Genomic DNA, 18,039 nt, shown 5'->3' with positions numbered 1-18,039 from the left:
AATTATCACATATATATACAGTTATGTCCGCAACGGGCCAAAATTACGATTATGCCCATCTAACCTATTCAGGGCCTACATGCATACTAATACACATAGTCATGCATCTCAAATATTCAAATAGTCATATAACATGCTTTAAATCATTAAATCACATATATTCCAATTATGCCCTCCCGACACACTAATCAAGGCCCTTAAGCCTCATTAGTAAATTTGAGTTGTTACAATACTAATAGGCTACAATAGCCTTACTGGTTTCTGATACTATATCTTGACCTGCTATCAAGTTAAGAATTTTGTCATGTATTCCATTATGTCCCTCCCTATCCTAGGCCACCACTATAATGCTTTCATATTCTGGTACATCTTTCATGATGCATGGATGAAGAGAATAAGAGAGTAGTAGAAGATTCATGCAGAATATCTGATTTAATCTCAGTGTTCATTTAATTCCAAATCCGATCCCTATACCACAATAAACTCATACCTGACACTGCATAGTCCTTAGCTAATCCAGCTAGGACATTGCCCTCAATTCTTTCCATCTATGGGTTCACTTAACTATTTTTCCTTTGATCATCTCTGGAATAGTAACCTCAAGTGTAATATGGGCCACCTAGCCCATTAGTCACTCTACTCTAGTTCTGATCATCTTCCTTCAAATAACGTGATGCATAGGCAATCACTTTTCCCTATCACTGAGGTGTCATAACAACCTACTAACTGGTTCTGATCTGTAAGAAGACTCAGAACCCTTTCCTAAAGCACATGTAATATCCTGCCCGTCTAAGGAAACTACTGCCCCTATGGCGTTCCTTGACCTTGGAAAATCTCCTCTGAGAATACACCACAACATCGTCGATCAAGACGATCACAAATCCAATTCAGATAATCCTTGAATACTCTGTTCATCTAATCCATCAAAACAACTCAGCACTCTTAGTGCCCTTATCTAATATAAAAGCAGTCCTTTGCATATCCTTCTCCCTGGTCTCTAGCTAGTAATAACCAGACCAAAGGTCCACTTTGGAGAATACCATCTTACTCAATAACTGAGCCTTTATGTCGTACAACTTTGCTGAAGCCGTTCAATACAGTGCCCTAGACCTGATTCAATCCCTGGCACCAATCCAATCACCATTTATCGTTTTTTTTTTTGTAAAGGTAACCCTGGCAAATCACCTGGAGATACATCCAGAACTTCACAGAGTAATCCAATCTGTCCTGATCCCACTGGCACAACCTAAGTAGTATCCACCACACTAGCTAGGAGTTCTATGCATTCTCATGCAATAGATCTCTAGCTCTAAATACAGATATCATAAGCATACAAAATCCATGCACAGTGCCAGCTACCACAAGGGTCTCCCACTCTCAACCCAAGAGTTGCTATCCTTTCCTTGCAATCTATCATTGCCCCACACTTGGTTAACCAATCCATATCCAAGATCATATTGAAGTTAGTTATAACCAACTTTATCAAAACAACTGGTGAGTCCTTTCCACCATAACCTAACTCATCACAACATAACCATGTAATTTGCATAACAAATGTATGCCTCTCTATATGCAATAAGCAAAGAAATAGCATGGTACCAAAACCAGTCGACATAATACAAGAATCAAAACTAGAAAGCTGACCTACCACCCCTGAGGAACCAACCTCATTCTCAGTCTCTAACTTTGATTGCATCGGAATGAACACTCGAATTGGAGTCGAGTTGTCCACCCCCTTTTTCTTATCCTTCCTTCGCCTTGGGCAATCCTTCTTGAAATTCCCAACCATTTCACATAAGAAACATTCCTTTGCTCGACATTCTCCCAGACGACACCTCTTACACCGAGTGCATTCTGGGCAGGGTTTCCAATCCTTGTTCTTGCTCGCTCCAATAAATGGAGGTGTCACTATCTGAGCTCCATGCTCTCCGACACTCTCCTTTATAATCTCATTTCCCGTGCTCTCAACAAAAAGAGCCTTCCCTACCACCTGAGTGTAGGTAGATATTTCATGCATTGGGGCTACTCTAATGCCCTAAGCAACACTGGGATTCAATCCCTGGATAAACCTTTCCTTTCGAGCTACATTTGTGGGTACCATATCAAAAGCAAACTTGGCCAACCCATCGAATCTGTTAACATACTCGGTTACTGTTGCATTTCCCTAAACTCAATTCAGAAACTCATTCATCTTAGCAGTCTGGGCTGCATCACAGTAATATTTTTCATTAAACAACTGCCTAAATTATTTCCAGTCCATCACACTTGTGTCTCGGGTCTGGGATACTAATTTCCACCATCTCCGACATCATCCTGCAATACATATGTAGCACAGGTCACCCTATCGTGACCTACCAGCCCCATACTGTCAATAATGGAACTAATCATGCCCATCCATTGCTTAATTTTGAATGGATCTAGGCCTCCCTCAAAGACTGGAGGGTAATACTCCTGGAATATTCCACAAAGAAATTCCCAACTGTTCTCAACCCTAGGCTGAGCCAAAACTGGTGCCACTCCTGGCATAACAGATGAAGAGGTGTTCCCCGACAGGTTCAGCTGTTGCTTCAAACACCTGATCTTTTCCTCTTGCCTTTGTAATCTTAATTGCATATATGTTAACACTTGCTGGAAATTCTGAGGGGCATGTGAAGAACTCAAACCCTGGTTGTAACTCCTAGCCCCGGTATAACCACCACCAGGCTTTATTATCTACCTTGGATACATACATGCTGATTGAATCTGCAGTCAATAACTTGACCCATTAAATATGATGAGCATATCAAGAGTTTTTCCCACGGAAAAAATCTTACCACACTACATCACAAACCACTACAGTGCTAAAAACATGCTTATGGCATTCATACATCACTCCTAATCCCTGCTCTTCAAACATACATACTGTTGACGTGGTTTTTCGCCAACAGTGAATTAGATGAATAACTAGGATGGATTAGTGCTTAATGGTAAACCGTAATAAGAAAGTGATAATACTCAAGGATGCTGGCAATGAATTATCAAGAAAAGAAAAGTGATCACTCCTTTTTACGTGGTTCGGAGGTTAAAATCCCCCTAGTCCACGAGTCAATATTATTATTGTTTCTCTCTTCTTGCTATTTTTACAGAGTATTTTCCTTACAAGAAGAATCCAACATTTTGCACTACCCAGGGCCTTGATATTTGTAGGAGAATGATCTCTGAGTAGGCATTGGGGTCATCCCGTGATCTCTTTATCCTTCACATCATCTCTGTGACACTGATGATTAATATCTAAACCTTACACTGAAGTGTGGTCTAATCAGTAGGTAAAAATGGATAATGGGCGGCGTGGCCTAAATCAGGTGTGGGATGTCTGATCATGCACGTTTATACTACGTATTCGGGAATAAAACAGACACGTGATGTCTGGTATACGCACGTTTATATTGCGTGGTTGACTTTATAAAGGTTTTGGGATATGTCAGGCCTCTGATGTACCACGAGCTTAATGTAGTGCTAGCTCGTGCCTTTTTGATGCCATGTTGACAATGGTTCCAGTTGATAACCAGCCAAACAATCCGCCAGCTCGAGCTATTCGTACCAAATTTCTCCGGATGAACGGTGAACACATGGCACCTCGATTATGGCTCTTTATTAGTTCGCTTCTCCCGAGCTACCTCAACAAGGTACGTGCTGATACTTAGGGCGTGCATTTGCCCCCAAGCCCCTGCCCATGATCTATGACGTCACTTTTGTCTTTCACGATGGGAGCTTTTAAACTTCCTTTTTGATTATCCAGACCCTGTGTGTTACTTGAGTATCGGACACATGGAACGCCGTGATTAGCGTCTGTTCGGGTTTTGAGGATCGTATTAAATGGCCTGGCCACCTTTTTGCCGCCGTTTCGTCTTTCAAGTTATGACCCTTGTATCTCGCATTAATTTAATCGGACAGTTCTCGTTTCCTCATGCCTCTTACGTATAAATAAGGTTGGCAGTTTTCAGTACTTATCACCCTTCATTCAAAATTTTCCTTTATTTTCTCTCTTTCAAAATTTAAAAAGCTCTTCTTCTTCTTCTTCTTCTACTTATAATCCCAGAAATCCCCATATTCTTGCCACAAGAACCTTTCAGAAGTCCAGCCTTAAGGAATCTTCCAGGACTCCTACTTCTACGCCGTCAGCAACCTTCGTTTGGAAAATACATTGTAAGTTTCCTACTCGTTGTATGTTTTCATTTCCCTTCTTTGTTATGCAAACCTACATCTCATATTCGTAAACAATAGGATGTTTCTGACTGTCTTTTGGAGTATAAGTTCCTATTCTAGGCATATTGAGTAGACCCAAAACATGTCCAGGATTGTGATGTTCACAACTAGGTAATTTCTGGGTAAATTTCTGGGTAGTATTTATGGGTAATTTTATGAAATACCCATTCGGGATATGGAAGATGAGAGGTTTTAGGGTGTAAAACTGGGTAGCTTAGGGGTCACGCTTCCTAGGTCGTTTTTCTCTCAAAACCTCTCCCCCAAGGCAAGTAATAATCTGACCATCCTGACTCAAGGATCCCTGAATATCAGGGATTCGTTGGAAACTTAGGCGCGTGGCCTCACACCGCGGGCTGAGATTACCTCAGCTCGTGTATGAAAAACCCTTGTTCTTCTCGCGCTGTTTGTCCTTTCATAGCTTTTAGGTCGCCTACTAAGTTTTTCATCGTTCTTGTTTGCTAGGCGATCAGATGGGGCCCAAAAGGAATGTGTCTAAGAAAAGCGCGGTCCGCTCATCGTCCCAGCACTCTAGCAGAGGGAAGGAGGTCATGGCAGAGTCTCCCATCCCCCAGTTTGGTCCCACGATGGAGAAGGAGATCGAAGTGGGACTTGATGCTTTCTTTGAGGAGGAGAGGATAGCCTCGAAGATCACGACCCAAGGGAGGGTCGATAAGATAATGCTGTCCCATAACATCGAGGTTGGGACTGTCGTCCTTATTGCTAGGCCTCCCTTGGAGGGTGAGAGGAGCTGCGCACCCCTCGATGAAGACTTCGCGGCCTAGAGCGATGAGAATCTCATGGCCGGGGCCTTCCTCCCCCTAGATCAGTACTTTGCAGACTTTCTCAATTACATGAACTTGGCACGATTTCAACTTCCTCTGAATTCCTATCATCTGTTGGCAGGGCTGAGGTATCTTTTTCTGAAGCACGAGTGGGAGGTCCCTACACTGGCAAACATCCTCAACTTTTTCTACCTCAAGGTCAACCCGGATCAAAGGGGATGAGGCGATGGGTTCTACTACCTGTCCCACTTCCCGAACTCATCCGCGGTAATCGAACTTCCCAGCCATCCCAACGACTTCAAAGATCAATCCTTTATGTTGAATGGGTTTCGTAACTGTACCATTACTTCAACCGTCCTCGTAAGATTTCTTTCTATCTTCAGCTCGCATAATTTTTATTACCTTTTTCTTTCTATATTTTCGCGTGTATATTGACTAGAGCATCATCATGCAACCATTTTCGCAAGGACGACCAGATCCGTGACCCTTGGGGGTCAATATGATACCCTGGCGGGGCTCCCGCCCAGTGAAAAAGACTACCGCCAGCTTGTGTCTGATGACACGATGTTGGTGTGTAAGTTAATCTCTACAGGGCAAACTCTGGCCCTGAGGAGGACCCGGGCAAATAATTCGGCAGCCTGCATGTTGGCGCCTATTCCCGAGGGCGATGCCGCGGATGACGGTGGCGACGAGCAGGAAGAGGAGGCCGAGGTGCCGCTCGTGCGGAAGAGATAAACTCCAGAGACTGCTTAGGACCCGATTTGGATCGAGCTCAGTCAGGGGCAGTAGCCGGCCCCTCTGGCCAAGGTAACCCATACCCCTTTTGAGACCTAGATAGGGCAGTTGCAGACCCAAACCAGCTCGTGCATCGCCACCAAAACGACCTAGACCGAGACATAACCTTGCTCCAATGCATAAATCAATTAGTGCTGCGTCATGACATGGGTCGTCCTAGGGGTACTATAGTAGTGGACAACACTTTGTCTTTTAGGTCGGTCGTTTTTTAGGAGTATGGGACCAACCTTAGGTCGTGGCCCTCCCTTCTCGAGGGTATAGTCGCTCCCGGACTTAAGCAATACGTGGAGGAATCCAGTCTCGAGGTAGAGCCTGACCCGAAACCTCCCCTAATCGAAGAAGTGGTTGATTTAGACTCTCATTCCCCTATACCAGCTCTGAGGCCGGAGGTCATGGAAATAGACTCTTCCTCTAGCTCGGAGGGTAGGATTTTTGCTACTTCGTATGTATTTATTAATAATAATGATAATATATATTTTTTTGAAGAACGTATATGCATTCTTAACGCATTTCCCATTCTTTCTTCAGGCGAGGAGATGACACAGAGAGGGAAACCTGACACCCGCTTGATGTTCCAAGAAGGGAGATCCAGCGAGGGTCCCCTTGTCAAGAGGCTTTGACCTACTTCAAAGAAAAAGTTTCCCCCAGTTGCGACTGCCTCCCAATCCCTGACTAAGGGGAAAGGCTCAGGCTCAGGAGCTCCGCCCGTCGTAGCTCCCGGGAAGAAAGGTCCGACTGCCCCTCTTCCTCGCCTTCCTCCACCTCCTGCTCAGGAACCGGTAGCCCCGGTTGATCCCTAAGCTCCAGTGGTCCCTGTCGCCACTATTCACATCCCCGTCAACCCCTAGGCTCTGGAGCTGATCCCAGACACTTTTTCGGGGGACCGTCTATGAGACTGCGAACTACTCGGTGGAGCATTTTTACAAGGCCAAGCCCAACGACCTGAGGGCGATCGAGGAGAGGAGCCCAGAGAATGTCATGGAGTCTGCCTTGGAGATGAACCTCATAGTAAGCATTTTCCCAAACCTTACTTGTATTATATGTTTTTTATTTTTCTGGTATGTGCCTAACTATTTATTTTCTTTTTGTAGGCGGTCTTGGCTCAACACTGCAGCATATCTCAGGCCAGGGCCAGGAATGAAGAACTCAAGGCCGAGCTGACTATGGCCCAAGCTGCTCTCGCCGCCTCTCAACAGAGTGAACAGAGTGCCAAGGCTGCTTTGGCGGCGGCCCATGCGAGTGAACAGGCGACGAAGGCTGCTTTAACCATTGCTTGAGAAGGAAAGTAGGCGGTGAAGGTGGCCTCGGCAGCCCTTCAGGCCGAGCTCGAGGGGGCCAAGGAAAAACTGCTGGAGGTCGAGGTAGCCATCCTGGAGGAGAAGAAGGCATCACGTCCTCCATGGAGAGTATGTTGTACCATTGCTGGGCCTTCAACCAGGATGAAAACTTCTCCTTCATGGCCTCCGACACATGGGGGCACTACCTCGAGAGGTTCAAAGTTCAGCTGCAACAGGAGCTGCAGGCGCCGACTGATACTAGGGAGACTTCTGCTGTGGGCGAGCAGGAGACAGAGGAGGTGACGTCCTCAGAATGGCCTGGGGGAGCCTAGGATTTTTTTTGTATTTTTACTTTTATCTACTTTTGTTTGTAAATACTGAGCATGAGGTTATTCTCCTCGAGACAATTTATCTATATTAATTTTAGTTATTTCAAGTTTTACTTGTTCTTCAATCTTTTTCTCATATTTTATGATGTGTTCGGTAGAAACTTAGTTCGCGTTAGTTTTATCGATACCTCGTGTTTTTTTTTAGAAAAAAACACTGGTTAATCAATTTTACCCACTTCTAAGTTTTGGAACCTGGTCGTGTCTAGGATACCTAATTTTAAAAACTTAGTTCGTGTTAGTTTTATCGACACCTCGTGTTTTTTAGAAAAAACAATGGTTAATCAATTTAACCAACTTCTAAGTTTTGGAACCTGGTCGTGTCCAGGATACTTAATTTTAAAAAACTTAGTTCGTGTTAGTTTTATCGACACCTCGTGTTTTTTTAGAAAAAACACTGGTTAATCAATTTAACCAACTTCTAAGTTTTGGAACATAGTCGGGTGATGTGCCCACAAAGTAACCAGGAAGTGGACTTGCTTGGTTACTTGAAATACTCATACAAACAAAATCGTATGTAGACATAAATAACACCATACACCGTTTTTTTTTATATATATTAAGTTGGCTTTTATATGCAAGCCTTACATACAGGAGTGATTTGATCACTGATAATACTTTCTCGAATGAACAGCATTCTAGGTCCGTGGTACCATTTCTGCATTAAGTCGGGCCAATTTGAAAGTACCCTCCTGTACGATTTCGATGATTTGATAGGGCCCTTCCCAACTCATGCCTAAGGCACCATCTTTGGGGTCCTTGCCCACTAGAAACACCCTTCGGAGTACCAGGTCTCCTAATCCAAAGGCACGCCACTTAACCTTTGAATTAAAATACCGAGTGATCTTTTGCTGGTAATGCGCGAGTCGTAGTTGTGAATCTTTTCACTTTTCATCGATCAGGTCGAGGGATGCGCTGAGCAGTTTGTCATTCTGCTCCTGGCTGAAGGCCTGGACCCTGTGCGAGGCTATCTTTGTTTCGACAGGAAGGACGACCTCACTCTCGAAAGTCAAGGAAAAAGGGGTGTGCCCCGTCGAAGTTCGGTGCGAGGTTCGGTACGCCCACAGCACCTGCGGGAGCTGCTCGGGCCAAACTCCCTTGGCCTCGTCCAGCCTCTTTTTAAGGCTTGCCTTGAGCATCTTGTTCACAGCCTCGACCTGCCTGTTCATAGCCTTGTCTTGCCCATTAGCCTGGGGGTAGGCCACTGAGGATAAACTCTTAATTATGTCGTGTCTTTCGCAAAATTCAGTGAAGAGGTCGCTATCGAAATGGGTTCCATTGTCTGTCACGTTCTTCCTTGGCAGCCCGAATCGGCAGACAATATTCTTAAGCACAAAATCGAGGACTCTCTTTGACGTTATCGTTGCCAGGGGTTCTGCTTCTGGCCACTTCGTGAAGTAGTCAATGGCCACTACTGCATAGAGAACTCCTCCTTTTCCCGTGGGTAGGGCTCCAACTAAGTCAATCCCCCAGACCGCAAACGCCCACGTGGACGAGATCATCTTAAGCTCGACTGGTGGAGCTCCGGCGATCGTGGAAAACCGTTGGCACTTGTCACACTTTCGGACGTAAGAAATTGAGTCTTTTGATAGGGTGGTCCAATAATATCCTTGCCTTAATATCTTTAAGGCCAGGTTTTGCCCCCCAGCGTGATCTCCACAAAATCCTTCATGCACCTCTTGCAAAATAGTTTTAGCCTCCTCCAGCAAAATACATCGCAGAAGAGGCAGAGACAGGCCACGCCAGTACAACGTTCCGTCTATGATTGTATACCTCAGAGCTTGATAGAGTATCTTCCTTGTGTTATTTTGCTCGTCGGGTAACTTCCCTGTTGTAAGGAACTCGACTATGGGCGTCATCTAGGTTGGCCTGGAATTGATCATCTCGATCTCCCTTGCATCCTCTATCATGCTTGGTCTTTCCAAGAATTCCACCGGTATCAGGCTTAAGGTCTCGGCTTCCCTAGAGGTGGCGAGTTTTGCCAGAGCGTCAGCATTGGCGTTCTGCTCACGTGGGATCTGCCCGATTTGGCTGTACTCAAATTCAGACAGCTCCTTCTTTACCTTGGCCAGGTAGGCCGCCATCTTGGTTCCCCACGCTTGGTATTCCCCTAATAATTAGTTTACCACGATCTGGGAATCGTTGTAGCATTGGATGGCCCTGGCCTTCACATCCTTGGCCACCCTAAGCCCAGCCAATAGAGCTTCGTACTCGGCCTCGTTTTTGGACTCCTCGAATCCGAATCATAACGCAGAGTGGAAACGATGTCCCTCCGGGGATATCAAAATGATTCCAACTCTGGACCTGTTTTCGTTAGACAAACCATCCACAAAGATTCTCCACAATGCCTGCACCGGCTCTTCCCCCAGTTCCTCTTGGAATCCAAAGCATTCGGCCATGAAATCAACCAGGGCTTGGATTTTGATTGCAGTTCGTGGTATGTACAGAATTTAGAATTGGTTGAGCTCGATGGCCCATTTCAAAAGACATCCCGACACCTCAGGTTTCTGTAGTACCTGCCTAAAAGGTTGATCGATTATGATGTGGATTGAATGGGACTGGAAATACGGCCTAAGCTTTCTGGAGGCCGTGATAAGGAAAAAAGCCAATTTTCCATAAACGGATATCGAGATTCAGCTCCGAGGAGCCTTTTGCTAATGTAATAGATTGGCTTTTGAGCCCGGTCCTCTTCCCAGACCAGCATGGCGCTAGCCGCATCTTCTGTACAGCTAAGTAAAGAAAAAGAGGCTCTCCTGCCTTTGGCTTGGACAACACGGGCGACTCGGCTAGATTTTCTTTTAGGTCGAGGGAGGCCCGCTCACACTCTTCGGTCCACTCAAACTTTTTATTCCCCCGGAGCAAGTTATAGAATGGCAAACACTTGTCGGTAGATTTGGAAATGAACCGATTAAGGGCTTCCACCCTTCTGGTCAGACTCTGGACGTCTTTTCGTGACCAGGGCGATGACATTTCGAGTAGCGATCTGATTTTGTCTAGGTTCGCCTCTATTCCTCTAGTGTTGACTATAAAACCCAGAAATTTTCCTGATGCCACCCTGAAGGTACATTTTTTAGGATTCAACCTCATACCATACTTCCTTAGGTTATCAAAACATTCCTTCAGATCGGGAACATGGTCATCGGTAGTTTTTGACTTGACCAACATGTCATCAACATACACTTCCATGTTTTTCCTGATATGATTAATGAACATTCTATTGACCAATCTCTAATATGTAGCTCCGGCATTCTTCAGCCCGAATGGAATGACTTTGTAACAATAAACATTGGTTGGGGTCTTGAAGCTGGTATGCTCCTAGTCCGCGGGATTCATAGCGATCTGGTTGTAACCAGAGTATCCATCCATGAAGGACATGAGCTCGTGTCCTGCTGTGGCATCCACCAACAGGTCAATCCTTGGTAAGGGGAAGCAATCCTTGGGACATGCTTTCTTCAGGTCAGAAAAGTTGATACAGGTCTGCCATTTTCTGTTAGGTTTTGGGACCAGAACAGGATTGGCGACCCAGATCGGGTATTTTGCCTCACGAATAAAACTACATTTTAAAAGTCGAGCCACTTCCTCTTCCAGGGCTGCAGCTCGAGTCGTGCTCAGATGCCTCTATTTCTGCGACTTTGCAGGCATGCTCTTGTCCAAGTTGAGGGTATGCATGATGATGCTTGGGCTGATTCCCACCATGTCTTCATGAGACCAGGCGAAAATTTCTAGATATCCTTGCAGGAATTTCATCAGCTCTGCCTTTCTCTCATCACCAAGGTTTTTCCCGAGCCTAACCACCCACGAAGGGTCTTTAGGATCGATATTTATCTCTTCGAGCTCTTCGATAGCCTGGAGCTCAAACCTATCTTCGCCAAATCTAGGGTCGATATCGTCACTCAGGGTGGTACCTACACCTTCGGCTGGCCGAGATTTCTTTATCCCAGGGCTAGCTCTCACTTCCTGGGGTTCCTCGCTTCCGCTCTGAATGGCCATCATCTGCTGCCCGAGTTGTGATTTTTCCCTTCATGGAAATGCTATAGTATTCCCTGGAAGCAAGCTGATCACCTCGGACCGTACATATCCCCATAGTGGAGGGGAATTTGACCGCGAGGTGGCGGATAGAAGTTAAGGCTTCAAATGCCATCAACGTAGGTCGACCCAAAATCGCGTTGTATGCAGTGGGACAGTTGATGACCACAAATTTGAGGAGCTTGGAGATAGTTCGAGGTCCCTCTCCCAAGATTATTACTAACTCAATCGTACCTATCGCTGCCGACCCTTCACTAGAGAAACCATACAGCATGATGGAGGTGGCCTTCAGCTTGGTCACCGACAACCCCATTTTTTCTAGCATGGACCGAAACAACAAATTCATCGAACTCCCATTATCAACTAGTATCATCCAGACTCTACGATTGGTGAGCTGGGTGGTTATAACTAGAGGATCGTTATGTGGGAACTAGACATGACTAACATCTTCTTCGGTAAAACTGATTGGCTGTCTCTCCAATCGTTGTTGTTTGGGTATGGGCTGTTTTGGGACAAATTCGATTCCGTTATGAGACTTCAATTCGTTAATGTATCTTTTTTGAGCACCTCTGCTCGAGCCTACCAGATGGGGGCCTCCAGAAATGGTGGTTATCTCTCCTCCTATTATTGGAGGAAGGAGGTCCTGTCCCGCCTGGGCTTCGGTCGGATTTGCCAGGACTTCCGGAGCTGATTGAACGTTTTGCCTGGCGGGCTGATTAGGAGTGACCCGATTTCGAGCATAATGAGCCAAGGGTCCCGCCCAGATGAGTGTCTCGATCTCATCCTTCAGATGCCTGCAATCATCAGTGTTGTGACCGATGTCGTTGTGGAATCATAGAATTTGGAAGGGTCTCTCTTAGCCTTCTGATTTTTCAAGGACTCTAGCTTTTTCCAGGGAAGGTGGGCAGAATTTGCTAGGAAAATGTGCTCCCTAGTGTTTGTGAGGTCAGTATAAACCGCGTAGACCGGTTTGAACTTTTCCATGGGCATGTTCTTCTTCGGACCGTGCTGGCCGTCCTTTCCGTTTCCCTTTCTCTTGCTTCCACCCCCTTGGTTATTCTAGGCAACGGTCTAAGTTGTATTCACGATGTCTGTTTCCGCTCCAACGGGCTGGTCAGGGATTTCGCTAGTTCCAGCAACCGATTCTTGCGCTTCTTCCAAGTTTATTCATTCCTGTGCCTTGTTCAAGAATTCATCCACAGTGCTGACACCCTTCCTCTGGATTTCTTTCCACAGCTCACCCCCAACAAGGATTCCAGTTCTCATAGCCATGAGTCTGGACCTTTCGTCCACGTTCGCGTCCCTAGCTCGGGCCGCAACGTTTGCAAACTTGCTCAGATAAGCTTTTAAGGGTTCCCAGGGTTGTTGCTTCACGTTCGCCAGGTATACGCTTTGACGCGAACCGCTTGAGAGGCTCGGAATGCCCTCTTGAAATCGGCAGAGAAATTCTTCCATGAGCTGATCGATTGTTTCTTACACTGCTTGAACCACTGCCTAGCTGGCCTGATCAAAGTCGAAGGGAATATCAGACATCTCAGCTCGGGGCCGATATTATGGGCCATCATCAGGGTATTGAACATCCCCAAATGATTCGACGGATCTCCATCCCTATCAAATTTGGATATATGGGGCATCCTGAAACTCAGCGGGTATGACGTTGCCGCGATGTTGGGGGAAAAAAGCTCGAGCTCGTCCCCCAAGTCGTATTCATCTTTTCCCTTCTCTGACAGGAGCCTCTTCATTAGCTCCTCCATCTGAGCTAACCTTTCGAGGGTTTGGTCTTTGATCCCTGGGTTGTTCTGGGGCTGTTCAACAGCCCCCATCCCATTGTACGTGTTAGGCGGGTTATTGTCCCTCCAAGCTTGAGCTTGGTTTGGTGGGACATTCCTATTGTCACGTATTTCGGAAGGACCATCCTCTCGATGAGCACGACTTTCGTTTCTGGCTGGCTCTCCCCTCTACGAGTTGAGGCGATCTCGAAGGTCAGTCCACGAGGTGACCCGAGGGCTTTGTGCCGAACTCAGATGATTTCGTAGGTCTCCACCAGATCTGCCACTTTGGTGGCTTTCAATCTAATAGCTTCCATTGGAAAAGCTCAGAGCCTGCTGTCGAGGGAGAGGATCTGGGAAATTTATGTGCACCCATTGGTGATGAGAAAGAACAGCGGGAGGAGGATTCCTCCTGCTGTTCCCGTATGCAGGAATATCTCGAGCAGGATGAGGAGGAGATGGATATCTTATCGGCGAAGGTGGATGCCTAACTGGTGAAGCAATTCTAGTCTCGTTTGGTCGGACCAAACTAGCTCACATTCGCTTTACCCCACCGCCTCCAGCTCTCTGCGCCAGGCGATCTGACCCCGGCATGGGAGGGCTGGCCGGAGCAGGTTGTCAGCGTGAGCTCTCCTCGCACCTCCTCTACAATTTTCCACGAGCTCTTCTAGGTGCATTCGATGGTGGAGCCGAACTAGGAGTTGAAGTTCTGACTGACCGGCTGACTCGCTGATGGGCCCTGGGAAAATCATCAAACATAGTTTCCTGGTGATGGTGCGACATGGGTGCGGAACTCGGGGTTGAGGTTCTAACCAATCGACTGGGCCTGGGCCGACTATCCCGGCGAGACTTGTGAGTCCTACTTTGCCTCTTTCCAACGTTAACGTCAGTTGCAAGAGGGGGTAGCTGGGCCAAGACTTCCTCGATTTTCTTATTTGCCTTGGCTAGATGACTCCTCAACTGCATGTTTTCCATTTCTACCGCCGTCAAGTAACGTGGGTTCAGATTTGGAGGTAGGGGCGCTGAACTCCCAGTGTCATCATGGCCCATCGGCTGTTTCCCCGATCGTTGCTGGATCTCCGGGTCTTGTTGATCGGATACGGCGGTATGGTGAGCCTCCTGCCCACCATGTTGATCCGCCTAGTTACCATGCCTCGAACGAGTGATCACCATGATCAAGTTTTTGTGACGGCACTGATCTAAATCCTCTCAATGAAAGCACCAAACTGTTGACTCGGTTTTTCACCAATAGTGAATTATATGAATAACTAGGATGGATTAGTGCTTAATGGTAAACTGTAATAACAAAGTGATAATACTCAAGGATGCTGGCAATGAATTATCAAGAGAAGAAAAGTGATCACTCCTTTTTACGTGGTTCAGAGGTTAAAAACCCGTAGTCCATGAGTCAATATTAATACCTATTTCTCTCTTCTTGCTATTTTTATAGAGTATTTTCCTTACAAGAAGAATCCAACATTTTGCACTACCCAAGGTCTTGGTATTTATAGGAGAATGATCTCTGAGTAGGCATTGGGGTCATCCCATGATCTCTTTATCCTTCACGTCATCTCTGTGACACTGATGATTAATACCTAAACCTTACACTAAAGTGTGGTCTAATCAGTAGGTCAAAATGGATAATGGGCCGCATGGCCTAAATCAGGTGTGGGATGTCTGACCACACACGTTTATATTGCGTATCAGGGAATTCGGGAATAAAACAGACACGTGATGTCTGTTATACGCACGTTTATATTGCGTGGTTGACTTTATAAAGGTCTTGGGATATGACATGCCTCTCATGTACCACGAGCTTAATGTAGTGCTAGCTCATGCCTTTTTGATGCCATGTTGACAATGGTTCCAACTGATAAGCAGCCAAATGATCTGCCAGCTCGAGTTATTTGTACCAAATTTATCCGGATGAACGGTGAACACGTGGCATGTATTCAGAATCAAAGATACAATTAAGTGTTAATAACAATCAAGTTACATGATTATCAAGGTCGACAACTTACGCCGCACTCTCTGTTTACCCCCACTGAATTTGGCCTGCTTAAACCGAGCTCAGTGCATAATAAGCTGTCCTCGGCTACCAGTGGCCGAGTCGCGCCCTGTGCGCTAGTGTAACCTTGGCACTCTTAGGCCGTTGGTTTACTGTTTACATGGCATAATACCATCCTTTCAAAGCATACATATTAGGGAACCCTTAGTCCCATTACAATTACACAACCGGGTGCAGGTTTCTTACCTTTAATTTCCACGTTCACTGCCTACAAGCGACGTCTCTCGAGCACGATCCGCTTCCCGAGCCCTAGCTTAACACCTAGTCACAACCAAGGTAATGGATTCCATTAATATTCAAAAAAAGGTTTCCGGGTACAATGCTAGCTTCTGGGACATCGAATTCCACCAAGCACGGTGGTGAAATCGATCCCGAGCACCCTAGGTTAGGTTCTCGCGCTTAAAATCCCCAAAGGATCAAAAATGCACCTAAAGGCTGTGGCCCCTAAACCTGACCCGCGACCCGCCCCTGAAACAAAAACCATGCCCCTCAGAAGGCAGACACGCACCGCGGCCCTGCCCTGTGGCGCCACGGAGCTCCCCTTCGGCCGAGCCTCCCTGGCTCCTTTGCTTCGTAGGGCCACAGCGCTCTAGAACAGAGCCGCGACCCACCCCTTCGTGCCCAGAAAATCCACCATTTTTAACATCCTAACCTTATTCAAAACCACCCCAAAGCACCCTAATACCAAAACCCATTAATCACAAGAATTTTAGAACGATCCTAACACATAATCCAACGGAAATCCAGCTTAAAAACTCATTCAAACTCCACTTTGATTTATGAAACCTAGCAACTAAATAACTAAAAAACTAGTCATGCAAACTTAGAATTTAAGCTCTAAACTATGAATTGAAGCTTACCTTCTTTGATGGACCATTTTCTTAACAACTTCTGAGCTAAAACCCAAGCTTCTCAGCTTCAATTCAGTCCTTAAACATCAAAACCATAAACACCTTAATATTCAGCCAAAACTCAGAATTCTAACACCCAAAAACAAAACTCAATTCTTACCTTGGCCTTGGTTGAGTGCTCCTTGATTAGAGCTGAGCAAATTCCTCAAACTTCAGCTCAAATCAAAAGATTTCCAGCTGAATTCACCTTGGTTTCCTATAGCTTTCTTGAGAGAGAAGAGAGAAGATAAGAGGAACTATTAAAGGGACAGTTTATCTCTTTTGTTCCAGTGGTTTCTGTTTTGTTAAGTCTAACCTTGGTTAATTAAATCAATCCCGAGGGTCGGGGTGCCGGAAACGTCCCCGAGGGAAAAATGGTAAAATTCCCCAATATTCCCGCCTAAGCTTCCTAACCTAAAATATATGTCCATATATTTATTTCCATAACTCGATAACCCAAATAATCATCTAATTCCCGGAATACCCCTTGAATTGCCCCAAGTCAAATATTAAGCCCCGTTGTGACTTTCCCGCTAACTGGCTCCCTAAGATCGCCTCAAGTCGCACGCTGCAGACTTACCCACATAATAATGTGGTTCTTACAGATATAACATTTAACCACAATTACGTTCATATAATCATTCAAGCATGCTTATCATATAATCATGTATTAAATCAATAAACTCACACATAAACCAATTATGCCCTCCCAGCACACTAATCAGGGCCCTTAAGCCATAACACTAATTTTGGGTCGTTACAACTATCCCCTCCTACTGAGAATTTCGTCCTCAAAATTTACCTGAATAGCTCGGGATATTGATCCCGCATCGCTGTCTCTAACTCCCAGGTCGCTTCCTCGACCTTGCTATTTTTCCACAACACTTTAACTAAAAGAATCGTCTTATTCTGTAGAACTTTGTCCTTTCGATCCAAAATCGGAACTGGTCGCTCTTCATAGGACAAATCTGTCTGTAACTCCAAGTCCTCATACTTCAGCACATGTGTCATATCCGAAACATACTTCCGCAAAATGGAGACATGGAATACATCATGAACTCTTGACAGCGATGGTGGCAAGGCCAACCTGTAAGCCACCTGTCCAATCCTTTCTAGAACCTCGAAAGGTCCAACAAACCGAGGGCTCAGCTTTACCCCAAATCTCATCACCTCTCTCAATGGTGAAACTCGCAGAAACATGTGGTCCCCAACCTGGAACTCCATGTCCCTACGCTTAGGATCAGCGTAGCTTTTCTGTCTACTCTGCGAAGCAAGCATTCTGGCTCGAATCTTATCGATAGCTTCATTAGTCTTCTGAAAAATATCTGGCCCCAAATACTTCCTCTCACCCATATCATCCCAATGAATGGGTGATCTACACTTTCTCCCATATAACATTTCATAAGGAGCCACTCTAATCGTGGAATGATAACTGTTGTTATACGAGAACTCAATCAACGGTAGAACTTACTCTAAGATCCCTCGAAATCAATCACACATGCCCTAAGCATGTCCTCCAACACCTGAATCGTCCTCTCAGGATGTCCATCAGTCTGAGGATGAAAATCTGTGCTAAACTTCAACTGAGTCCCCAAGGCTCTCTGCAGAGCTCCCAAAAACTTGGAGGTAAAGATAGGGTCTCGATCAGATACAATAAACTTTGGAACCCCATGGAGATGAACAATCTCCCTCACATACAACTCTGCATAGTGTTCCACTGTATAGGTCGACTTCACTGGCAAAAAATGAGCTGACTTGGTGTATTTGTCCACTATCACCCACACCGAGTCACAAAGTCCCA

At 45.7% G+C, this 18,039-nt stretch overlaps 1 long non-coding RNA gene across 1 annotated transcript; it reads left to right on the top strand.

Moving 5' to 3' along the window:
* The first annotated feature begins 1,314 nt into the window (after window positions 1-1,314).
* LOC133817664 (uncharacterized) lies at window positions 1,315-7,547 on the top strand. The gene is made up of 2 exons (XR_009885630.1): window positions 1,315-6,830; window positions 6,914-7,547. It is a non-coding gene; the product is annotated as an uncharacterized LOC133817664 (long non-coding RNA).
* Window positions 7,548-18,039: the final 10,492 nt, after the last annotated feature.

This window comes from Humulus lupulus, chromosome 2 (assembly GCF_963169125.1).
Source record: "Humulus lupulus chromosome 2, drHumLupu1.1, whole genome shotgun sequence".
Taxonomy (NCBI): Eukaryota; Viridiplantae; Streptophyta; class Magnoliopsida; order Rosales; family Cannabaceae; genus Humulus; species Humulus lupulus.
Note: the sequence above shows the minus strand (reverse complement) of the source record. Positions and strands in the feature narration are given on the sequence as shown.